Genomic DNA, 27,210 nt, shown 5'->3' on the forward strand with positions numbered 1-27,210 from the left:
CTAGATACTTAGCCCTTTTCTTTCTTTTTTGGTTCCTTTTGTTTCACTCTTTTAAAATTGTGTGACTGTTTCTTTTCTTTAATGGAAATTAACGAAGGAGTAACAAAAATGCGAGAACCAGCTTGCACATGCGGTGAAGTGAGTTTGTGTGTCTTTCTTTTGAGAATGCCATTCTATTAGATTGAGAAAACAGAACAAGAGTCAAAGTTCTTTTCAATCATCACCACAAAAATATTCAGTTTTCCGTGATCCATGTGAGTAGGCAAGAAAATAAGCTAAGGATCACGTACACTTTCTTCTTGAAATACAGACACATGTAAATTGTTAAATGTAACACTGATATCTTCCAACCTGATTCTGGTGGACCTACATATATATGCTACAAAGGTAGGATGGCCCCCCAAGCGTGAACATCAGCAACAAAACTGCACTTCCTTCACAAGAACTTGCAGGTTCTTGCAAATCAGGGCTAAACGTGATGTCCAGCTTGGAGGCTAGATCAGGGCTTGCCAGCTTTTGTATCTAGCCAACCATGAGTCCATGAACCATGGCATTATTCCATAATATTTGGGTAACTAAAGCTATATATATATCCTGCAAATCTAAGCTCACTGGCTGTAGTGCTACCAACTAAATCAGAGAGCGGCTCCGCCGGCTCTAGCTAGCTAAGGCCCTAACTACATAGTATGTACCTAAGCTAGCAGTGTGTCTGCTGGTACCCTGGTGTGGCGCGTGACGGCGCTAGAAAGCTTAGGGCTCATCCTCCAGCGGCTCGTCGTTGTGGACCGGCTTACGGCGGGTCGCGCGAGATGTGTAGTCCCTGCTGAGCATGGTGTTCATCTCGGCCACCGCATCCCGATGGTGGTGCTTCGTCACGCCCCATGTCTCCACCGCTCTTAGCGGCCGTGAGCCGCCGGCGTTCACAACGACGGGGTCTGGCGCCTTTCCTGCATCATCACCAGCCACACGCCCTCTGATGTTCTTGAGCGTCACCACTGCAGAGACAATGAACATCTGACACTTCAGCAAGCCTACTTCCGTTCAACAGCAAACAAAGAACTGTGGTTAATTGGACAGGAAATCTCACCATGGCGAGCACTGGCAGTGACAAGTGAAGAGAAGAGCAGGGCGACCACAACAAGACTGATAGCACTAGTCATTCTGTAGTTCATGGTGAACTTTTTTCCTGAGTATGCAATGTGTGTTTTTTGTGTAGGAGTTGAAGAGGAGGACAAGGTTTTGGGGTTGTTGAGTTTTATAGGGAAAGCGATGGCCAATGTGTGCTACTAGCAGGAGTATCTGGCTAGGGTCTAGGGATAGATATGAGTCAAAGCTAGCTGAGGATGCCTAGAGAACATCTGTTCTGACCGTACCTCCGTGCTAGTCTTGTTTAACGAACCCTAGGAGTTGTTTATGGCCTCAGCCTGGAGAGTATCAACCAAAAGCATCCAAGAGCTAATCTCAGTGTCAGGTGTGTGTACTTTGTGAATACTGCGGCTGTTTCTCTTTGAAATATATGACAACTAGCTTCAACGTATCAACGTGGTCTTCGTTACTACTATCAAGAAGAAAAAGGTAGACTTTTTGTTTGATGTCTAAATCCACCCATGCCGGGTTCTTCTGGGCTTTTGGTCGTCGACGCCACACTGGCATAGTTACAAAATTTTCAGGAGATGAGAGAAAGGTAACATCTTTAATTCGAAAGATCATAAGCAAACGTAGGTAGATCCTACTCTTTAATTATGAGTAATAAGAATGGTAAAATCAGATGAAAAATAATGCGAAAAAATGAGGTTGTAGTGTTGGATTATCGCGACACTTAAGGCTCTTTAGCTTGTTCTTCGTGCAAATACTAAATTCTAGAATGGGGTTACTAATTAAGCGGGCCAGAGATATCCTATGGGTAAAACTGGCATCAAAGAAAACTTGTATTTTTTGTTTGGTCTGTTTCTTCCAATGAAATGGATGAAAAGCATCACCAGAGATTTTTTTAAAAATATATCTTTTCACTTTTTGAACGAATCAAAGAGATCCTTGCTACTCCAAGACAGCTGCTAGCTATTAGTACCATCAAATTTTTACCTTGTGTTAGTTACCGACCCGATCGATATGCTGCCACGAGGCGCTCTTCTTTTCTCCTCTTCCTCAGGTTTGGCAGGGCCAGCGCAGTGGCAACTACTGGCTGGGGCACGAGGGGCGTGCTGCCCAACCTCTCGCCGAGCGGTGGGTGGCTTTTGGGGGCCGAGCTGCCTGCCTGTTGGTGGTGGTGGTGACTGGTTGGTGCCACTGACGCGAGACGACGATGGCTGATGCAGCTCACGCCGCGCGCGATGCGAAGTCGGGCGTACAGTGCATGCACCACTTCGCCGGCCGGCCGGCCACGTGCCGCCCATCGTTCGACGCGACTTCGCTACCCTAACCAACGAAAAAAACAGCACGCTATTTCGACGTTATAGCGGCGCTATAGCGTATTTGGAGAGTGAACGCTACCCTATGCACATTTGGCTCGTTATAGCGCTAATCGCGTATTAACAGGGCTATGCGCGCTATTTTCATAGCGTTATAGCGGCGCTATTTTTATAGCGTTGTGGCGGTGCTATTTTCTAAGGGAAATTGAGCAGCCAACTAGCTATTTTGAATCTTTTGGCCCACGAGCTTCTGAAATCCCCATTCTAACTGTAGCCATTCAATCCGTTGGAAACTGAAACAATGGGCTGCTCGATGGCACGCCTCCTCTCCCTCTGTTTCTATTTATATGCACAAGGACTTGAGGTACAAGTCAAGTTTACAAGTATTGTTACACAAGAAATATCCCTAACTAATCTTGGTTAACCGCACGGGAGGATGTCTCCCTAACACGCCCCCGCAGTCTGAACTTGGTGCTTCGCCGACGTGAAGACTGGATCAAAATTCATGAAATAAGACAGACGGTAGTCCCTTAGTGAAGATGTCAGCAAACTGGGAACTGGAGGGTACATGTAGCACTGGCAGAGCCCCAAGAGCCACCTTCTCACGCACAAAATGTATATCAAGTTCGATGTGCTTGGTACGCCGATGCTGAACTGGGTTGGCCGAGAGATAAACAGCGCTCACGTTATCACAGTAGACAATCGTGGCGCTGTCAAGAGGACGCCGGAGCTCCTGCAGAAGATTACGGAGCCAACAAGTCTCGGCAACGGCAGTGGCAACAGCACGGTATTCAGCCTCAGCGCTAGAGCGGGACACGGTGGGCTGTCGGCGAGATGACCAGGAGACTAGGTTGTCACCCAAGAACACATAGTACCCTGACGTAGACCGACGAGTATCTGGACATCCTGCCCAATCAGCATCCGAGTAGGCAATGAGAGAGTGAGAGGTGGAGGAGTGAAGAGTAAGACCATGATCGAGAGTCCCTTTGAGGTAGCGAAGGATCCGTTTGACAATGAGGAGGTGAGGTTCACGGGGATCGTGCATGTGAAGACAAACTTGTTGAACAGCGTAGGAGATTTCGGGCCGAGTGAGAGTCATGTATTGAAGAGCGCCGGCTAGACTGTGATGGAGAAAGGGATCGGCCACAGGAGGACCGGTAGAGGCAGGAAGTTTTGCTTTGGTATCAACAGGTGTGGAGGACGGATGGCAGTCACTCATGCCGGCACGGTGGAGGATGTCTAGGATATATTGTCGTTGAGATAGGTGAAGAGAATGGGGTTGGCGAGTGACAGAGATACCTAGAAAATGATGAAGGCGTCCGAGGTCTTTCATGGCAAACTCGCGGCTGAAAGTGTTGATGATAGAATGGAGAAAGGAAGTGGTGGATGTGGTGAGAATGATGTCATCAACATAGAGAAGTAGGTAAGCGATGTCAGAACCGCGATGGAGAGTGAAAAGAGAATTATCAGATTTGGATTCAAGGAAGCCAATGGAAGGAGCAAAGGTAGCAAATCGTTGAAACCAAGCCTGAGGAGCCTGTTTAAGACCGTATAGTGATTTGAGGAGACGACAAACATGAGTGGGACGAGAGGGATCGATAAACCTCGAGGATTGTTGGCTGTAGACTTCTTCGGAAAGATTGTCGTGAAGAAAGGCGTTTTTGACGTCGAGTTGATGGATGGGCCAATTTTGAGACACGGCGAGGGAGAGAACAACACGGATGGTGGCTGGTTTGACGACAGGGCTGAAAGTCTCATCGAAGTCAATGCCAGGTTGTTGTGTGAAACCACGAACGACCCAACGTGCCTTGTGACGAGCAAGAGATCCATCGGAATTGAATTTGTGACGAAAAATCCATTTGCCACTGACGGTGTTGGCACCGGGAGGGGGAGGGACGAGAGTCCAGGTTTGGTTTTGGAGAAGAGCGTCATATTCGTCCTGCATGGCTTGGCGCCAGGAAGGATCACGAAGAGCAACTAGATAATTTTGAGGAATGGGGGAAGAGACGGTGGCGGAGAGATTGAGTTTATTGATGGGAGGTGGGAGTTTACCGGTGGTGCTACGAGTGCGATGGATAACGGGTGGTGGTACCGAAGTGATGGGGGTATGCCCATAGGGGGTGGGTCGCCAGTCCCACTCGCCATGAGGATGAAGGCCCAGGGAGGACCGCCAGTCGCCCAACCGACTGGGTCCGAAGGCGACTGGGCCGAAGTCCTAAGGAGAAGATCTGCTCGGTTCAAGATAGAGATTACTTGAAGAAGGGTGCGGTATCCCAGATTTGTAGTAACTGATACGATTCGGTGTTATCCCTTTGTAACCCTAGGCCGGGGGTGGAAATATAAACCCCCGGGCTAAACCCTAGAAGGACACATCATCTGAGATCCAATCTCCCCCATTGTAAGCTCTTGGCTCCACGCCGACTGAGCCCCCCCATTGTAATCCTCCACTGAGCAATAAGATCTAGCAGGACGTAGGCCTTTTACTCTCCGGAGGGGCTGAACCTGGGTAAAACCTTGCGTCCCTTGCACCTCGACCCGTAGATGGCGATGTTCCCTTCCCCTCGCATCAACGAAGTGCTACCCCCTGTAGCATCTGCCGTGGTTACATCCACGACAGTGGCGCCCACCGTGGGGCATGGGACATCAAGCCTCCGAGCTACGGCGAGGCCCTACTCGCCAGTGCGGCGGCCGGTCGCTTCCGGCAGGATGATCGCCACCGGCAGTTTCTTCCACATCCAGCCAAGCACCTACCGACCCGCCTCGTCACCTCTCAAGCACGCCTGGATGGTGCCGATCGGCTCCATCAACCTCTTCGTTGGGCTCGCCGGTGTCAGCGACCCCGCCGAGCCTCGCCCCGGTCGGTCGCACGACCCCTTCGCGCCGGGACAGCTCCTCACCGCTACTCGCCCAGTCACCGGCGAGGTATACGCAGAAGCCGAGCCGGCCCTGGAAGATGATGCCGATTCGGCGGCCGTGGCGCCGACCGCCAACTCCATCGTTACCTCGTCAGCCGCCGACTCCATCGACACCGTCCCAGCCATCGACTCCGTTATCGCCACGATCGACGCTGACTGCACCGACATCATCGCTATAGCATCGGTCGCTGGGTCCACCGCTGCGTCCCCGACTGCCCGCTCTATTGCCACGGCGTCGTTCAAAGACTCCATCTCCTTGGTCTGCGACTTCGAGGAGGGCTTCGAGGACGACTCCATCCTCTCCCTCTTCGGCAGCGACTCCGACTCGGACTTCGTTGAGGGCCCACGATATCGTTACCCAACCGCAGTCTTCATGGCAGGAGCCGAGGAGCCCCCAGTTGACGCCTTCACCACCCCGCTCCCTGCAACCGCCACCGCGACGGAGATCGAGGCGCACCGGGCGGCCCTCGAAGAACAGAGGAAGAAGGAGCTCGCCGAACGGCAGAAATTTCGTCTCGAGCAAGACGGAGTGAGAGCCGTATCCCACTATCGCCAGCAGCGCAATCGCCTGCGCATGGAGCGTGTCCGCGCGAACGACTTCCCCAGCGCCCGCCTTAACTTCGACGATCCAGATGGAGAAATTCGGGTCACTCGAGTCCAGAACCCCGACATCCCGGAAGGAAGTCGGGCTGCCGCCGACAGAGCGGCACATGGAGCACCGCCACCACCACCACCACCGCCACCACCTGAAGTCCCTCGGGCAGAAGTTGACGCCAACGGCCTACCATTGCACTCGTCTCCGGCCCGACAACGTCGCGGCCGCCCAAGCCGTCCTTGCAAAGCTCCCCGAAACGGGAGACGGCGCGATCCTCGTCCAGCACGCCAAGGCCCTGGTCGCCAAGGCATTGGAGCAACAGCACGCCGCAGCCGACTCGCAAGGGCGACTCTATTCGCGCACGTCCGCCAGTCGCACGGCGTCGTTGGGCGCGGCAAATCGCGCAGTCGTCAACGCCAACAACGGTCCGCCGCCAGCACCGCGTGCGGCCCACTCGACCAACAACCGAATCGAGCCGCGCCCCGCGCGGGCGATGGTTGCCGCTAACGGACAGCCCGTCGACGCACGAACTCACATCGTCAACGATCAAGAATGGCGGGCGTGAAACCGGCTGAACGACCGCTACGCCGACGAAGCCCCGCGCCAGAGCGCGTTCACTCGGGTCGGCCCCGCTTGCTTCGGGCCAATGATCAGAGGCGAGTCGTACCCTGTTGGGTTCAAGGGGCCCCGTGATATCGAGAAGTATGACACACATATCGACCCCACAGTCTGGATCGATTCGTACGCCATGGCAATGGGGATCCAAGGCCACTCCGAGTTACTCGCGGCACGCTACCTGCCTCTCATGATGGACGGCGTCAATCGCCACTGGTTCAACACCCTCACCGCCAACAGCATCGATTCGTGGGAGGAAGCCCGCGCGGCATTCATCCAACATTTCGCCAGCGCGTACACCCGTGCGACAACCATAGAGGACCTGGATCGCTGTGTCCAGGGCCCGCGCGAGTCGACTCGCCGGTGGGTGCAGCGCTGGCAGGACATGTGGACGACCTCCAGCGGCATCAGCACGGACACGGCAATCTACTGCTTCCGACGGTGCTGCCGGTACGAACCGCTAAGTGCCAAGCTCCGTCGAGTCAGCAGAGACAACATCTCAATCTCCGAGCTCTTCGACATCGCCCTGCGCTATGCTGACGAAGAACCTACAGTCGACTCGGATGACGAGTACGGCCAGCGACGCAATCGCCGCCCTGCCCACACAGAATCCCGACGTGGCGACTACCGATTCGGCGGACGGTCGAACAACGGCAAGCGCCGCGGAGAGGGAGGACACAACGAGCTGGTCGCCATCGCCGACTAAGAGAAGCGCGAGCCAAAGTCCTTCCGGCGTGACAACCGTGCACCACGAGAGGATCGGCCTCAGCCCAAGCGCTTCGACGCCCGCAGCCTTCTAGACGCCCCATGCATCTATCACAGCAAGGAGGGCAAGCCCTCCAATCACACGACGGAAACCGCTATTCCCCGAGCGGATAGAGAAGGCCCGCCGCGCCAAGGAAAACGACGGCGGCAATCAAGCACAAGGACCGCGCCAAGGACCCGGACCAGCACAAGGGAGAAGGCTTCGGTCGCAGTGCCGGCTCACTCCACAGCCTTCACCGGGGTCGGCGATCGGCGGACAGAAGGTCCTCGCAAGGGCAGTGGCGGTACACGCAGTCATCCTTTCCCGACGTGCCCCGGTGGCTTAACCGGTCCGAGCAAAGCATTACCCGGAGCCGCGAAGATCACGCTCCCCGCATCGAGTACCCCGGCCGAGTGGCACTAGTCGTCAGGCCCAAGGTCGCCGACTACTGGCTACCAAAAACCCTGATGGACGGGGGAAGCTCCATCAACATTATGTACTACGAAACCTTCCAGCGACTCGGTTTACCAGACTCACGCCTCGAGAACACCAAGGTTACGTTCCACGGCATCGTCCCTGGGCGGAAGGCCTTCCCGATCGGCAAGGTTACATTGCCAGTCATCTTCGGTACGCCCGTGAACTACCGTACCGAGCGGATAACGTTCGAGGTGGTGAACTTCCGCAGCTCCTACCACTGTGTGCTCGGTCGACAGGCATTCGCCCGCTTCATGGCGACACCCCACTACGCATACAACATGATGAAGATGCCGTGGCCTCGAGGCGTCATCACCGTCCACGGTGATCCGGAGATGGCACTGGAATGCGAGGACGTCAGCGCCAAGCTCGCCGACGCCGTCATCGCCGACGAACAAGACAACTCCACCGAGCTCGCCAAGTACCCAGTCGACCGCAACGATCCCGCCATCCTGGGAGAAGCCGACCGAGCTCGACTCGTCCGCAGCAACCTTCAAGCCTACAACCGACACTCGTCAAGTAGATCTTGTAGAGAATGATCCAAGTAGGCAAATTACCATTGGGACGGGCCTGTCCGCCCAATAGGAAAGCGCGCTCATCAAGTTCCTCCGTGAGAATCGAGATATCTTTGCATGGAAACCGTCTGACATGCCAGGTGTCCCGAGAGAACTTGCTGAGCACAAATTACACGTCGATCCCTCCGCACGCCCCATCAGGCAAGCAATGCGCCCTGTCGGAGAAGAGCGGCGACGCGCAATCGCCGAAGAAGTAAACCGGCTACTCGCCGCCGGCTTCATCATCGAAATCAAACACCCCAAGTGGCTGGCAAACCCAGTCCTGGTGCTAAAGAAAAACAAGACATGGCGAATGTGTATCGATTACACTAGCCTCAACAACGCGTGCCCCAAGGACCCGTTCGTCCTACCGCGAATCGATCAGATCATCGACGCGGTCGCCAGGTCCGAGTCGCTATGCTTCCTCGATGCTTACTCTGGGTACAACCAAATAAAGATGGCCAAGGAAGACCAAGAGAAGACAGCGTTCATCACGCCCTTGGGTGCCTACTGCTACACATCCATAACCTTCGGCCTCAAAAATGCAGGAGCGACGTACCAACGATGTATGAACAGCTGCCTCGAAAGCCAAATCGGCCGCAACGTACACGTCTACATCGACGACGTAGTAGTCAAGTCGACTCGCCAGGCCGACCTCATCATCGACCTTGCTGAGACATTCGCCAACTTGCGGCGATACAAGATCAAGCTCAATCCTCTGAAGTGCACCTTCGGGGTCCCCTCTGGACAGTTGCTCGGCTACGTCGTCTCCAAACGAGGCATCGAGCCCAACCCGGAGAAGACACTGGCGGTCATGCGCACCAAGCAACCAACCTGCCTGGTCGATGCACAGAAACTCGCTGGCCGGGTCGCCGCCCTCAGTCGCTTCATACCTCGACTCGGCGACAAGGCCATGCAACTCTACTGATTGCTCAAGAAGTCCGAGTCATTCAGGTGGACGGAAGAAGCGCAACGGGCTCCGGAAGAACTCCAACATGCCCTTCGGAACGCGCCTATCCTCGCGGCCCCGCTGCCAAAGGAGACTCTGCTATTATACGTCACCGCGTCGAACCGCGCGATAAGCTCGGTCATGGTCGTCGAACGAAAGGAAGAGGGAAGAGAGCAGCCGGCATGGCCGCCCGGTCTACTACATCGCGAAGCCTTAATCGAATCCAAGCAACGGTACCCGCACTACCAAAAGCTGGTGTACGCAGGTCCTCGTGGCCCGAGGCGACCGGCCCCTACTTCCACGAACACCCCATCAGGGTAGTCGCCTCAACGCCACTCGCCGACATCATCCGTAACCGCGATGCAACTGGCCGGATCGCCAAGTGGGCAGTCGAACTCGGCGTCCACAACATCACCTACGAGTCGCGCCACGCCGTTAAATCTCAGGCACTCGCCGACTTCCTCGCCGACTGGGAAGAGGCCCAGCAACCGAGCTCCCCCGCGGACCTCAAGCATTGGACGCTGCACTTCGACGGTTCCAAGAACCTCGAGGGGGCAGGTGCGGGAGTCGTCCTCACATCGCCAAAGGGCGATACCGTGAAGTACGTCCTGCAACTCAGATTCGAGCCCTGCGCCAACAACATGGCCGAGTACGAAGCACTTCTACACGGCATGCTGATACGTCTCCGACGTATCGATAATTTTTTATGTTCTATGCCATATTATTGATGATACCTACATGTTTTATGCACACTTTATGTCATATTCGTGCATTTTCTGGAACTAACCTATTAACAAGATGCCGAAGTGCCGCTTCGTTTTCTCGCTGTTTTTGGTTTCGTAAATCCTAGTAACGAAATATTCTCGTAATTGGACGAAACAAAGACCCGTGGGCCTATTTCGCCACGAACCTTCCGGAAGACCGAAGAGCATACGAAGTGGGGCCACGAGGTGGCCAAACCACAAGGCGGCGCGGCCAGGGGGGCCCGCGCCGCCCGTGGTGTGGGCCCCTCGTCGGCCCTCCGACTCCGCCCTTCCGCCTACTTAAAGCCTCCGTCGCGAAACCCCCGAGGAGAAAAACCACGATACGGAAAACCTCACCGAGACGCCGCCGCCGCCAATCCCATCTCGGGGGATTCCGGAGATCTCCTACGGCACCCGCCGGAGAGGGGATTCATCTCCCGGAGGACTCTACGCCGCCATGGTCGCCTCCGGAGTGATGAGTGAGTAGTTCACCCCTGGACTATGGGTCCATAGCAGTAGCTAGATGGTTGTCTTCTCCTCATTGTGCTTCATTGTTGGATCTTGTGAGCTTCCTAACATGATCAAGATCATCTATCCGTAATACTCTATGTTGTGTTTGTCGGGATCCGATGGATAGAGAATACCATGTTATGTTAATTATCAAGTTATTACATATGTGTTGTTTATGATCTTGCATGCTCTCCGTTATTAGTAGAGGCTCGGCCAAGTTTTTACTCTTAACTCCAAGAGGGAGTATTTATGCTCGATAGTGGGTTCATGCCCGCATTGACACCTGGGACAAGGATGTAAAGTTCTAAGGTTGTGTTGTGCTGTTGCCACTAGGGATAAAACATTGGCGCTATGTCCGAGGATGTAGTTGTTGATTACATTACGCACCATACTTAATGCAATTGTCTCGTTGCTTTGCAACTTAATACCGGAAGGGGTTCGGACGATAACCCGAAGGTGGACTTTTTAGGCATAGATGCAGCTTGGATGGCGGTCTATGTACTTTGTCGTAATGCCCAATTAAATCTCACTATACTTATCATGACATGTATGTGCATTGTTATGCCCTCTCTATTTGTCAATTGCCCGACCGTAATTTGTTCACCCAACATGCTTTTATCTTATGGGAGAGACACCTCTAGTGAACCGTGGACCCCGGTCCATTCTTTTAATACCGAAATACAAATCTGCCGCAATACTTGTTTTACTATTTTCTCTACAAACAATCATCTTCCACACAATTCGGTTAATCCTTTGTTACAGCAAGCTTCGGTGAGATTGACAACCTCACCGTTTCGTTGGGGCAAAGTACTTTGGTTGTGTTGTGCAGGTTCCACGTTGGTGCCGGAATCCCCGGTGTTGCGCCGCACTACATCCCGCCGCCATCAACCTTCAACGTGCTTCTTGGCTCCTCCCCGGTTCGATAAACCTTGGTTTCTTTCTGAGGGAAAACTTGCCGCCGTGCGCATCATACCTTCCTCTTGGGGTTGCCCAACGAACGTGTGAAATACACGCCATCAAGCTATTTTTCCGGCGCCGTTGCGGGGAGATCAAGACACGCTGCAAGGGGAGTCTCCACTTCCCAATCTCTTTACTTTGTTTTTGTCTTGCTTTATTTTATTTACTAATTTGTTTGCTGCATTATATCAAAACACAAAAAAATTAGTTGCTAGCTTTACTTTATTTACTGTCTTGCACTCTATATCAAAAACACAAAAAAATTAGTTTACTTGCATTTACTTCATCTAGTTCGCTTTATTTACTATCGCTAAAATGAGTAATCCCGAAGTTGAAGTTCGTTCATTTAAGCAACAAGGGGGAGAATGTTTAAAAGATGCTTGGTATAGAATTAGTGATGCCCATAATAGGTGCACTAAGAAACACTCCACCACTATCCTACTCAGGAATTTTTATGTTGGTATCTCTAGCCGGAATAGATATGTTCTTGATTGTCTCGCGGGGGTAACTTCCTAGGTGCTCCCGCTTTAGAGGCTAGTTGCATTATTGAGAGTTTATTTGGAACACCACCTGTTAATGAAATTAAAATTGAAACCTCCCTTGAGGATGTTATGAAAAAATTGGAAACCATAGAGAAAAAATTTAGTGTTGAAACTAAGTTGGAGATGTTACTTGTTAAAACTGATAAAATTGATAAATCCTTAGGAGGAATTGATGAAAGAATTAGTGTCCTAGGAACTTGTGTTGACCATGATAATCAAATTAATAGGATTGGCAAACTTGAAAAAGCTATGGGAACCTTGGGTTCAACCTTTTCATCTTTACAGTTTAGAGAGAAAGCTTATTTGGAAAAGGAGCAAAAGTTTATGTATGCCTCTAAAGTGCCTAAACCAAAGAAATATTATTATAGGCCTAAAATTGACAAAGCCCCTAGTACCACTGCAAATAGGGGAGATTATGATGTTGATGCACCGCCCTTTGATAACACTTGAGTTACACTTTCTGCGCCTAGCTGAAAGGCGTTAAAGAAAAGCGCTTATGGGAGACAACCCATGTTTTTACTACAGTATTTTTGTTTTATATTTGTGTCTTGGAAGTTGTTTACTACTGTAGCAACCTCTCCTTATCTTAGTTTTATGTTTTGTTGTGCCAAGTAAAGTCTTTGATAGTAAAGTAAGTATTAGATTTGGATTACTGCGCAGTTCCAGCATTTCTTTGTCGTCACGAATCTGGGTCTACCTCCCCGTAGGTAGCTCAGAAAATTAAGCCAATTTACGTGCATGGTACTCAGATATGTACGCAACTTTCATTCAATTTGAGCATTTTCATTTGAGCAAGTCTGGTGGCCTAATAAAATCCATCTTTACGGACTGTTCTGTTTTGACAGATTCTACCTTTTATTTTGCATTGCCTCTTTTGCTATGTTGGATGAATTTCTTTGATCCAATAATGTCCAGTAGCTTTATGCAATGTCCAGAAGTGTTAAGAATGATTGTGTCACCTCTGAACATGTGAATTTTTATTATGCACTAACCCTCTAATGAGTTGTTTCGAGTTTGGTGTGGAGGAAGTTTTCAAGGATCAAGAGAGGAGTATGATGCAATATGATCAAGGAGAGTGAAAGCTCTAAGCTTGGGGATGCCCCGTTGGTTCACCCCCGCATATTTTAAGAAGACTCAAGCGTTTAAGCTTGGGGATGCCCAAGGCATCCCCTTCTTCATCGACAACATTATCAGGTTCCTCCCCCGAAACTATATTTTTATTCCGTCACATCTTATGCACTTTGCTTGGAGCGTCGGTTTGTTTTTGTTTTTTGTTTTGTTTGAATAAAATGGATCCTAGCATTCACTTTATGGGAGAGAGACACGCTCCGCTGTAGCATATGGACAAATATGTCCTTAGGCTCTACTCATAGTATTCATGGCGAAGTTTCTTCTTCGTTAAATTGTTATATGGTTGGAATTGGAAAATGCTACATGTAGTAACTCTAAAATGTCTTGGATAATTTGATACTTGGCAATTGTTGTGCTCATGTTTAAGCTCTTGCATCATATACTTTGCACCCATTAATGAAGAAATACTTAGAGCTTGCTAATTTGGTTTGCATATTTGGTTTCTCTAGAGTCTAGATAACATCTAGTTTTGAGTTTTGAACAACAAGGAAGACGGTGTGGAGTCTTATAATGTTTACAATATGTCTTTTATGTGAGTTTTGCTGCACCGTTCATCCTTGTGTTTGTTTCAAATAACCTTGCTAGCCTAAACCTTGTATCGAGAGGGAATACTTCTCATGCATCCAAAATACTTGAGCCAACCACTATGCCATTTGTGTCCACCATACCTACCTGCTACATGGTATTTATCCGCCATTCCAAAGTAAATTGCTTGAGTGCTACCTTTAAAATTCCATCATTCACCTTTGCAATATATAGCTCATGGGACAAATAGCTTAAAAACTATTGTGGTATTGAATATGTACTTATGCACTTTATCTCTTATTAAGTTGCTTGTTGTGCGATAACCATGCTTCTGGGGACGCCATCAACTATTCTTTGTTGAATATTATGTGAGTTTCTATGCATGTCCGTCTTGTCTGAAGTAAGAGAGATCTACCACCTTAATGGTTGGAGCATGCATACTGTTAGAGAAGAACATTGGGCCGCTAACTAAAGCCATGAATCATGGTGGAAGTTTCAGTTTTGGACACATATCCTCAATCTCATATGAGAATAATAATTGTTGCCACATGCTTATGCATTAAAGAGGAGTCCATTATCTCGTTGTCCATGTTGTCCCGGTATGGATGTCTAAGTTGAGAATAATCAAAAGCGAGAAATCCAAAATGCGAGCTTTCTCCTTAGACCTTTGTACAGGGCGGCATGGAGGTACCCCATTGTGACACTTGGTCAAAACATATGCATTGCAAAGATCCGGTAGTCCAAGCTAATTAGGACAAGGTGCGGGCACTATTAGTATACTATGTATGAGACTTGCAACTTGTAAGATATAACTTTCATAACTCATATGCTTTATTACTACCGTTGACAAAATTGTTTCATGTTTTCAAAATAAAAGCTCTAGCACAAATATAGCAATCGATGCTTTCCTCTTTGAAGGACCATTCTTTTACTTTTATGTTGAGTCAGCTCACCTATCTCTCTCCACCTCAAGAAGCAAACACTTGTGTGAACTATGCATTGATTCCTACATATTTGCATATTGTACTTGTTATATTACTCTATGTTGACAATTATCCATGAGATATACATGTTATAAGTTGAAAGCAACCGCTGAAACTTAATCTTCCTTTGTGTTGCTTCAATGCCTTTACTTTGATTTATTGCTTTATGAGTTAACTCTTATGCAAGACTTATTAATACTTGTCTTGAAGTACTATTCATGAAAAGTCTTTGCTTTATGATTCACTTGTTTACTCATGTCATTACCATTGTTTTGATCGCCGTATTCACTACATATGTTTACAAATAGTATGATCAAGGTTATGATGGCATATCACTTCAGAAATTATCTTTGTTATCGTTTTACTCCGCTCGGGACGAGCGTAACTAAGCTTGGGGATGCTTGATACGTCTCCGACGTATCGATAATTTCTTATGTTCTATGCCATATTATTGATGATACCTACATGTTTTATGCACACTTTATGTCATATTCGTGCATTTTCTGGAACTAACCTATTAACAAGATGCCGAAGTGCCGCTTGTCGTTTTCTCGCTGTTTTTGGTTTCGTAAATCCTAGTAACGAAATATTCTCTGAATTGGACGAAACAAAGACCCGGGGGCCTATTTCGCCACGAACCTTCCGTAAGACCGAAGAGCATACGAAGTGGGGCCACGAGGTGGCCAAACCACAAGGCGGCGCGGCCAAGGGGGGCCGCGCCGCCCTGTGGTGTGGGCCCCTCGTCAGCCCTCCGACTCTGCCCTTCCGCCTACTTAAAGCCTCCGTCGCGAAACCCCTGAGGAGAAAAACCACGATACGGAAAACCTTACTGAGACGCCGCCGCCGCCAATCCCATCTCGGGGATTCTCGAGATCTCCTCCGGCACCCTGCCGGAGAGGGGATTCATCTCCCGGAGGACTCTACGCCGCCATGGTCGCCTCCGGAGTGATGAGTGAGTAGTTCACCCCCGGACTATGGGTCCATAGCAGTAGCTAGATGGTTGTCTTCTCCTCATTGTGCTTCATTGTTGGATCTTGTGAGCTGCCTAACATGATCAAGATCATCTATCCGTAATACTCTATGTTGTGTTTGTCGGGATCCGATGGATAGAGAATACCATGTTATGTTAATTATCAAGTTATTACATATGTGTTGTTTATGATCTTGCATGCTCTCCGTTATTAGTAGAGGCTCGGCCAAGTTTTTACTCTTAACTCCAAGAGGGAGTATTTATGCTCGATAGTGGGTTCATGCCTGCATTGACACCCGGGACAAGTGACGAAAAGTTCTAAGGTTGTGTTGTGCTGTTGCCACTAGGGATAAAACATTGGCGCTATGTCCGAGGATGTAGTTGTTGATTACATTACACACCATACTTAATGCAATTGTCCGTTGCTTTGCAACTTAATACCGGAAGGGGTTCGGACGATAACCTCGAAGGTGGACTTTTTAGGCATAGATGCAGCTTGGATGGCGGTCTATGTACTTTGTCGTAATGCCCAATTAAATCTCACTATACTTATCATGACATGTATGTGCATTTTTATGCCCTCTCTATTTGTCAATTGCCCGACCGTAATTTGTTCACCCAACATGCTTTTATCTTATGGGAGAGACACCTCTAGTGAACTCGTGGACCCCGGTCCATTCTTTTAATACTGAAATACAAATCTGTCGCAATACTTGTTTTACTATTTTCTCTGCAAACAATCATCTTCCACACAATTCGGTTAATCCTTTGTTACAACGAAGCCTGTGAGATTGACAACCTCACCGTTTCGTTGGGGCAAAGTACTTTGGTTGTGTTGTGCAGGTTCCACGTTGGCGCCGGAATCTCCGGTGTTGCGCCGCACTACATCCCGCCGCCATCAACCTTCAACGTGCTTCTTGGCTCCTCCTGGTTCGATAAACCTTGGTTTCTTTCTGAGGGAAAACTTGCTGCTGTGCGCATCATACCTTCCTCTTGGGGTTGCCCAACGAACGTGTGAAATACACGCCATCACATGCGAGTAGCAAGAGAAATGGGCGCAACACGGCTGCGCTGCCTCGGCGATTCCGACCTGGTCGCCAGCCAGACTTCCGGCACTTGCGACGCCACCGACGCCAACATGATTGCTTACAAGCGCGTCGTCGATCAAGCCGGCGCTAGCTTCGCCGGCCACGTCGTCGAATGGGTCGACAAGCACAAGAATGAGGAGGCTGACGCGCTAGCCAGGATCGGATCCAAGCGACTCCAACCCCCTCCAGGCGTCGTCCTGGATATCCTCAGCCACCCCTCGATGCGCGCGCCCCGCGAGCTGGACATTGCTGAACCACCTGCTCCCGACTCCACCCTAGTCGCACTCGCTTCCGAAATCGTCGACTGGACCGAGCCCTACATGAGCTACCTCGAGCGCCAGATACTGCCGATGGACGAAGCCAAAGCACGAGCCATCGTACGCAGGTGCAAGTCTTTCACCTTCATCAATAAAGAAGCCGTACAAACGCAGGTGTCTCGGGAGTGTTCCAACGATGCGTCGCCACCGAAGAAGGGCGCAACATCCTGCGCGACATCCACGCAGGGGACTGCGGCCACCACGCAGACGCGCGCTCCATAGTCGCCAAAGCTTTCCGTCACGGCTTCTATTGGCCAACAGCTCACGAAGATGCAGTTGCGCTTGTCCGTTCGTGCGCCGGGTGCCAAAAGTACGCAAGCCAGTCGCACATGCCGGGGTCAGCATTGAAGACCATCCCCCTCACCTGGCCCTTCGCCGTCTGGGGCCCGGACATGGTTGGGAAGTTCAAAACGGCCCCCGGCGGATATACTCACCTCTCCGGTTGCGGTGGACAAGTTCACCAAATGGGTAGAAGCAAAGCCCATAAAGAAGTGCGACGGGAAGACAGCCACAAAGTTCCTACGCGAGCTTATCTATCGATATGGCTACCCTCACAGCATCATAACCGACAATGGCACCAACATCGCCAAAGGGGAGATGGCCGACTTCTGCGAAGAGAAGGGCATCCGACTCGACCTCGCGTCGGCCGCACACCCCGAGTCGAACGGCCAAGCGTAAAGAGCAAACAAGAGCATCCTTCACGGACTCAAGCCGCGCCCGGTTGTGCCCCCGGAACGCGCAGCCGGTTGTTGGGCGGAAGAGCTCTCTTCGATATTGTGGGGCATCCGCACAACACCAAACAGGTCAACCGGCTTCACGCCTTTCTTCCCGGTGTATGGCGCCGAGGCCGTTATGCCCACGGACATCGCCTACGACTCGCCTCGGGTCGCCAACTACGCCGAAGAAGACAACGAGCGAGCTCGCCAAGATGACATCGACCTCCTTGATGAGGCCAGAGACCTCGCACTCTCCCAGGACCGCCATCTACCAGCAGGATCTCCGTCGCTACCACAGTCGTCGCGTTCGGAGTCGCTCCTTCCAAGTCGGAGACCTCGTGCTCCGGCTAATCCAAGACAAGAAAGGCATGCACAAGCTGTCCCCGCCCTGGGAAGGACCGTTCGCCGTCAGTCGCGTACTCGGCAACGACTCCTACTACCTCACAGACGTCCGCAAGGACGACAAAGGCGAACCGCTCACCGAGAGGTGGAGCGCCCACGGAACGTGAACCTCCTCCGACGGTTTTACACCTAAGGACAAAGTGTAGCCCGCAAATTCAGAGGTTAATAAAAATCGCCGACCGCATTGATCTCCAACTCCGACTGCCTCTCCTTCACCCGCTAGCTATCTCCATCTCTCATCCCGGTACATACCGGCCTAGTCGCCGCGACAAGCGACTCGGTACTGAGAGACCTTCGGTCGCCGCTGCTGGAAGAGTGAAGTCCACGATCGGCCAAGTAGCCGGGCTAACAAGGGCATGGCGGCGTGACTGGACGCAACACCAGGTCCGGTCGCCCACCACCCCTTACGCCGTCGGGCGAAAAACGGCGACTGGAACCCACAGCAGGGCCGCATGCTCGGCCAGCCCCACGGGCCACGGCGACCGGTCTCGTGCTACGCTATACAGCACACCAATGCCCTCCTCTACCTTAGGCTGGCGAATTGCGTGGCCAAGTACTTCGACCAGGGACCCCGCAAAACGGACCCGCGGCTCGCCAAGGAAAAACGCCCGCAAAGACCCCCTTTGGAGTCGCCTAGCGACTGGCTCACCGAGCCACGACGAGTGGCGCGCTACATACAAACAAGCAGCAACTACAAACTCACCGCTACTCCACCCATGAGGCTGCTATCCGCACTATAACGACTACGTACTGCGACTGGGGACGCCCAGCTCGACAAGGAAAACAGTCAAGTCGATAGCCTTCATCGGGGTCGCAAGGCGACTGGCCTGAAGGCCATGGAGAGTCGGACCCAACTCCAAAGCATCGCCGCCACAATAACATAAATTCAAAAGCAACCATCGAATTATAGTTACGCAAAAGCTACCACTTTATTTACAACTGACACCCGCTCGCGGGAATTCAAGTTACTTCTTACACAGGGGCTCAAGAACCTACTGGGACGGCCCCGGAGCTTCCTCCAACACAGGCTCGGCGCCGCCATCGCCATGACGAAACTTCGGCGTGTACACGACGACCGGGTACGTCGACAAGGAGCCGGTGGCCGCGGCATGGAAGAGGCGCTCCGCAGGGTAGTCCACCGGACTAGCCTCCTTCTCCGCGTCCCCGGTGCGCCGCCCGGCTGGGGATGTGAGTCTCCAAGTCAGCGGTCGCCGGCACCCGGTCGGCAAAGGGGCGCACCGCCTCCATCAAGCGCAGCACCTCGGCGACATCGAACTCACCGGTCTCCGAGGGAAGCCAGCGGTGACCTCCTCCACGTCGAACCCCTCGGAGTAGTGCGCCGGCACCATGCTCAAAGCCATGGTAATGCCAACGCGGCAGGAGGAGCGGCGAAGCCGGTCGACAACAGCCGGGATGTTGGACACGGCCACGAAGACGGACGGCGTGTCCCGCGGAATCACCTCCCGCGGACTCAAGTACTCGGAGCGCCGCCAATATCTCCCCCGCGCAGGCAATGATGCGCGCGGTCGCGGTCGACAAGCACTCCCGTGGAGTCGCCGTCTCCGTGAAGTCGCTCGTACCTACAACCAACAACAAAAGAACGAGAAGTGAGAACTCGCCCTCCACACCAACCAGCCATGCACGGGATCGCCCGGGACTCGACCCCGACGCCGACTCGCCATGCTCGGGGACCGGGTCCCGAAGCCGCCTCGCCACGCCCGGGGACTGACCCCCGACGTCGACTCGCCACGCTTGGGGACTGGGTCCCGAAGCCGACTCGCCACGCCCGGGGACTGACCCCCAACGTCGACTCGCCACGCTCGGGGACTGGCTCCCGAAGCCGACTCGCCAGGCTCGGGGACTAGCTCCCGAAGCCGACTCGCCACACTCGGGGACTCGCCGCCATGGCAATCGACAATAACACAACAGGGGGGACACGGAAACTTACCAAGCAGCTGTCGCGACATCTCGCGGACGAAGGCCTCGAAGCTGGTCTTCTCGGCTTGCACCGCCAGGACGATGCCCTCGGACGCCTCCTTCTCCGCGGCCAACTCCTAGGCATGCTGCTGCTTCAAGGCCGCGACTTCTTCTCGCAGAGCTGCGGCGGCCCCACGTGCGGAATCCCGTGCCTCCGTCGCGGCCTCCAGCTTCAACTTGTACTCGGCGATGACATCTTCCAGCTCCCGCCCCTTTTGCTCCAGGACCTTCGTCAGGTCCGCCACCTCCGCTTTCGCCTTCTTCCGGGCCTCTTCGGCCTGCTGCGCCCGGAATTCGGCTTCGCGGTAGAAGGATTCCTTGACGAACCCTTCCCGAGCCTCGGCAAGCGCCTTCGCTCGCGCCTCGCGCTACAAAAAAGGGGGCGGTGAGACCAAAATTACAAACAAGGCAAGCGCGACCCGGGAGGGGAAAGCGAGCGGGTATGACTTCATCGCCCGCGAGCGATGAGCTTCCGGTTCTTTTGCGCTGCCTCCTCCACGAGCGCGGTCGGTCGCTTAACCTCCGCCCGCACCAAACCAGCGCGAAGGTCGAGTAAGCACAGTCCGGGAAGGACGAAGAAGACTCGACTCGCCCCTACGAGGCCAAGCCGACCCTCGGGGACCGGGGGACGGCGGAGGCTGCGAGTTCGGGAATACTCACCACATGCGCTTCACCAAGCGCCGCGTGGAGCTCAGTGAAGGACAAGGTAGAAGGCGGACGGCGGCGCGAATCGGCCGCTGCACCCGCCTGCATCACCGCGTCGGTCGACGGCGCCCCATCTGCCCCCGCCTCGGGGTCGCCAGGGTGGACTCGGTCCCTGGCGGCCTTGGACCGGCGTTCCTTCATCGGCACCGAGAGGCCACCCTCCTCGGCGGTGTCGTCCTCGACTTCGGGCGCCCTTTGACCCTCAGTCGCGCCGACGCCCGCCGGCTCCTCCTCTACCACGGGGGGAGCGGCGCTCGGTCCCATCGCCGCACTTGCCGGGGCCTCGCGACCCACGCTGGGCAAGGGGAAAATGTTGGCGGTGAGGTCGGCACGGCTGGCACTCGCCTTCTCAGCCTGGCTCGCAGCCACAGGCTCCTCCCGAGCCGACCCCATGCCTCCAAGGTCGGAAGGCGCCGCTTTCTTCCCCGTGGCCTTCTTCAGCTCGGCCGCCTTCTTCGCCTCAGCCGCCCTCGTGGCCGCCGCCCCAGTCGGAGCCGGTCGTGCCAGGACCTTCCTCTTGGACCTGCAGGGAAGCGAGGCGGGTTATTAGCCAATCTCGCCACGAAGAGAACAAGTTCGACAAGGAGTACTTACTTCACCGTGGGAATCGCTTTCACGCCCGGACCGGCTCGGGCTCCAGCGTCGATCACGTCCTTCAGGGGGCACTGAAGCTTTATGGAGCCCTCCAAGATAGTGGGGCGCAGCCGCTTGGGCAGCGGCTCGGCCCCTTCCTTTGAAGGCTCCCTCTCCTCCGGGCGAGAGGTCGCCTCCTCGTCCCCTTCGCCTTCCTCGCGGCTTCGGAGCGCCCTGTGATGAAGACCCGGCGCCCTCTTCGATCCGCGCGGGACTCGTACGAAGTCTCCGCGCTTCGGAGTCCGACTCGGTGCGCTCCTCCTCGTCGTCTACCTCCTCCTCCTCGCCTTCGGTCATTTCCGGAGGCTCCTTCCCGACCGAGAGGGGGAGATGGTCGGTGACCTTCTGCCACCGCTGGATTTGAGTCAAGGAAACAAGTTAGAAATGAGAAGCACTACCTAAGCATCCGGGGCTGTCGGACAGGTCAATACCTGAGGCGCCGGGTTGTCCTCGGAGAAGGGCTGTAGGCCGTCCTCGAAGGAGGAAAAGGAGGCCGTGGTAATCTTGGCGAGCGCCTTTCGGTACTCGCCTTCATCCCACTCGGTCGCCGTCGACCGGGTGCAGTCGTTTTGCCCCCGGTACTCCCACATGAAGTGGGCTCGGCACCGCAGGGGGATCAGCCGGCGGCCGAGCCAGCAGTTGTACATGTTGGCCGCCGTCAGGCCCGTGTCCTTCAGAGCCTGGATCGCCTGGCGCATCCCCTTCACCACCTCCTCCTGCTCGCGTGGCAGCGACCGGACGTTGAGACGCCGCGGGACGCTGGGCTCGGGGTCGAACTGAGGAATGCAAACCTCGCCGGGGGGAGTGTACTCCTTGGCGTAGAACCAGAAGCGGCGCCACTGCGACTGCGCCTTCTTGGGGAGCGCCATGTCGATGAAACTCTCCCCGGACTTCACCAGGAAGGTGATCCCGCCATTCGGGATCAGCGCCTCGCTGCTCTTGCTGGCCCGGGTCGCCCGCCCATGGAAGATCGATACCCACAAAGGGAAGTATGGCGGGCAGCCCAGGTAGCACTCGCACAGCGCCACGAACGAGGAGATCTGCTGCACACTATGCGGCCCCGAGTCGCATATCTTGATGCCGTAGAAGGCCAACAAGCTGGCGGATGAAGTCGGAGGACGGAGCGCGAATCCGCGATCCAGGAAGCTGAGGAAAAGCACGACTCGCCCGGCCTCGGGAGCGGCTCCACCTCGTTCGCCGGCGGAACTCGCCGGCGCTCCGCTTGAACTCGGGGATGACCCCGGAGGCGACGTACGGAAGGAGGGACTCGCGCGTGACCTTGGACTTGCCCCGGCTCTCGCCGCCATGGTTGCGCTCGGGAGCTCTTGGCGAAAAGAGAAGAGAATGAAGGAAGAATGTGGCGGAGTGATAAGCCCTAACCCCGGGTTTGGCCTTTTATATCGCTGCACTCGCCCCAGATAAGCACCAAATCCACCCGTTGATTCGCCGCGAGATCGCCGCCCCGTGATTAACGGTCAGGATCGGCGGCGGAATCAGTGGAACGGGCGTTAAGACTAGCCGTTAACAGTCCCATCGGGCCCAACGGTCAACTCCATGCAAACGGTCTGCACCTCGGTCAACGTGAAATCTAGCCGTTGCCTCCTCCACGTGTCCGCGCACGAGACTTACGCCGACTGACCTGCGGCGACTGGCATGCGCCGACTGCCATACGACGACTGGCACAACGCCGACTGTCCTGCGTCGAATGGCTCATCAAGTTCAGGCGAGTGAAGACTAGCGATCCGCTGGAATTTACTTCGGGAGCCCGGCGGCGATTCACCTCAATCCGCCTTCGCGCCTCTCCGCGACCCGTGCCGGATCTACACTTCGTCACCACCGCGCTCGGGGACTACTGATGGGGGTATGCCCATAGGGGGTGGGTCGCCAGTCCCACTCGCCATGAGGATGAAGGCACAGGGAGGACCGCCAGTCGCCCAACCGACTGGGCCCGAAGGCGACTGGGCCGAAGTCCTAAGGAGAAGATCTGCTCGGTTCAAGATAGAGATTACTTGAAGAAGGGTGCGGTATCCCGGATTTGTAGTAACTGATACGATTCGGTGTTATCCCTTTGTAACCCTAAGCCGGGGGTGGAAATATAAACCCCCGGCTAAACCCTAGAAGGACACATCATCCGAGATCCAATCTCCCCTTTGTAAGCTCTTGGCTCCACGCCGACCGAGCCTCCCCATTGTAATTCTCCACCGAGCAATAAGATCTAGCAGATGTAGGCCTTTTACTCTCCGGAGGGGCTGAACCCGGGTAAAACCTTGCGTCCCTTGCACCTCGACCCGTAGATGGCGATGTTCCCTTCCCCTCGCATCAACGAAGTGCTACCCTCGTAGCATCTCGCCGTGGTTACATCCACGACACCACCTGTATTTCACTATCTCTTCGCCAAACTAGTGCACCTATTAGGTGTGTTGGGGACACAAGAGACTTCTTGCTTTGTGGTTGCGGGGTTGCATGAGAGGGATATCTTTGACCTCTTCCTCCTCGAGATCGATAAACCTTGGGTGATCCACTTAAGGGAAACTTGCTCGTTGTTCTAGAAACCTCTCGCTCTTGGAGGCCCAACACCGTCTACAAGAATAGAAGCACCCGTAGACATCAATCCTCTTTGTCCCTCGACTCCCCTTATATAGGAGGCGGAGCCGAGGGATTCGTAATACACAAGTTACGAGAGTCCGGGAGGGTTTCCAACCTGTCCCGCAAGATTACAAGTAATACTTCCTAATACAACTCTAGCTTTCCTTTATAATAACTTGGGCTTCCGAATCTTCTTATTCTTCGAGTTATGGGCCTTCAGTAAACCCCGGGTACCATCTTCGGCAGGCCCATTGGGGATGCCTATGTCACTAAGTTAGTACGGTCTGGTATACCAGGAGGGGTATGCCGGAGTGCCGGAGTATAGAAGAGATTGAGTCACAAAAGCAAAGAAGCCGGAGCTCATAGGTAAAGATACCGGAGATCCGGCATAGGTTCAACTGTAGCATGTCGGCACCCTGGTCAAAGATTCCCTCAAGGACTAAAGGACAAGGTGATCGAAGCACCTCAGGTTTAATCGAAGCCCTGACGCCAAAGCTGAGGATGACGTAAAAGAAGCCGGACGAGGTCATTAGCCCTCTGATTAAAGACAGAAGCGTCATCCCTGGAGCCAAAGAAGCTTTATAAAGTAGCTTAGGTCACCATAGATACCTCTAGGGTTTATTCCCTTGTAAGCCTTCTCTCCCCTATATAAGGAGAGGAGGGGCATCTCTGTGCGGGACGGACGGATAGACGATCAACACTTGGGCTGTAGGTTTTTACCTGGTAGTCCGTACCTTCTTCAACCTCTGGCCATTTGGTTAAGTTCTTCAGTTCAATACAACCATGAGTTCTATCTCCCTTTTCCTCCAAATCTTCCCCTCACCCGGATCCTCAAGTGACGTGGGCATTACCCTTCGGGTAACCAATGTTGCTCTACCCTGCACGGCCCAACCGGGAGGCCCATGAAGGAACCCGATGGCAAGATGGGCCACTAGGGCGGTGCGGCCGAAGATTACTTGGAAAGCAAGGCGGAGAAAAAGCCGAACAAGGAAAGATTGGAGATAGATCTATTGTAAACCTATTCGTACTCGATTAGACCTCTTGGGACCTGGCCACCTATATAAAGGCCAGGAGAGGGGCTATCGGGGGACACAACCAATCTTAGCAATACTAGCCAACAGAAGCGTAGAACTAGGTTACCCTAGCAACCAGCATCTCGACGAGATTACAGCCGAACTATTCGGCACCCCATTGTAACATGTTTTCATCATAATCAAAGAACAGACAGGCATGACGTAAGGGTTTACCTCATCGAGGGCCCCGAACCTGGGTAAATCGCTCTCCCCGCTTGTCTGTGAACCGATGTCTCGTGTCAGCTTACAGGATTCCATCAACCCTAAGCCCCTATCGGAGGGCATTGCCGAGGAGCACCCTCGACAATTGGCGCCGTGTGTGGGAACCCTGTCGGCACAAGGCAGGGCATCGGCAGATCCGATCATGACGCCGGCGGCTTCGCCGGCAGCTTCATCAGCAGCTTCGTCAACACCGTCGTCACCAATCCTGGGAAGCCCGATTCGATTCGGCTCCTACGAGTTTACTCCACACAGCAATTCCTCCCGCTCGAACTTCTCAGATCTACAAGGGAACATGGAGATGACCTTCGGCAGCGTCCACTACAACGTCAACATAGAGGGAATCCTTCGATTGCTGGAATCCCCCACCTCCGGATCGACGGGTTCAAGTGCGTCACTCGATCTGTCGGCTGGACTGACCGGATCGACGTGCTCACCCGTGCCCTCGGCTCCCCGCTCGGTGTCCTCCATGTCGGTAGGGTCGGATGACTCCTCATCCTCGAAACTAACTTCGTACTACTGCCTGAACTGCGACACCAGGCACGGGCTGGGATCAAGCGACACGCCGTTCATCTGCAACGCCCAGTATTCATCGGGAGAGGACAGTATCGACAGCATCATCCAGGGAACCACCCGAAGAACGGCACACCACCAGGTTTATGTCGCCAATAACACGGGAAACGCAAGGCGCGAGAGGAGGCGAGGACCATACCCCCGTTCCGAGTAGAAGGGCAAGTTTTGAAAACGGCGCCGGCAACCGCGACGGCGATTACACCATCGCGGATGAGGAGTGGGCGGCGGCAAGGGCAGCAGTACTCAACAACACGCCGCTCCCGCAGGAACTTCAGTTGGAACCCTCAATGCTTACCGTTCCATACTAGAGAAAAATCGGGAGCACTCTGTCGAAAGAGCAAGCCAGCCTCGAAAGACGCCTATCTGCGGCGGATCGTTCCGGCCGAACGGCGAAGGGGCTCGCAAGGGAGCGCCTCCCGAAACACTCACGGAACAGGCAAGAACCGGTCAAGACTATCCAGGCTCTCAGAAGATGACGCCAGAGAAATAACGTCGAATCTCACCAAATCCTTTATGACTATGGACACCGCCGGCATGCCACGGCCGAAAACCGTTGCTGGAGCAACGGCCAACCTCGCCGCATACCTCATCAACCAACGCCCCGAAGGATCCATGGCTCAAGCTCATCGAGGTGCCCTGGAGAGTCTCGCAATATTAGGGAATAACCTAGCCCCGCCAAAAGAAAGGACCACCATCCAAGGCAGTGGGTCAAAACATCATGCGAGAGATGCTCGAGACGAAATCACCCAGAGCAGGATCGACAAAGCAAGGCGGCGACGCGCCGCTAGGAAGGATGACGACGAGCGATTCTTCGGATGAAGACCAGGAGTACGACGGCGAGCTCAGGGGAGCCGACTGTCTAAGTTACAAGATCCGCGAAACGATGCCGCCCAAAAATTCAAGCCCACCCCTACCGACGCCGCCAAGTACGATGGGCAGCAAGAACCAAGATCCTGGATAGACGACTACCGCAGCACCGTGATCCTGCACAAAGGAAACCAGATAGCAGCAATGCAATGTTTACAACTTTACTTGAAGGATTCAGCACGGGCCTAGCTAAGGGGGCTGCCGAAAGGTTCTGTTAAATCATGGGATGACCTAGTAGATGCCTTCGTCGCCAACTTCCAAGCAACATACAAGAGGCCCGTCGGGATCGAAGAGCTGCGGAATTGCCGCGAGGCAGAAGGAATCGATGCGTTCATACATCGGGAGATTCACAAAACTCCCGAACGCCGCGGAAGACGTATCCGTCGACGAGCAATCGACGCTTTCAGCGACGGCGTTCGGCGAGAAAGCTACATAGAG

This window comes from Lolium rigidum, chromosome 7, assembly GCF_022539505.1.
Source record: "Lolium rigidum isolate FL_2022 chromosome 7, APGP_CSIRO_Lrig_0.1, whole genome shotgun sequence".
Taxonomy (NCBI): Eukaryota; Viridiplantae; Streptophyta; class Magnoliopsida; order Poales; family Poaceae; genus Lolium; species Lolium rigidum.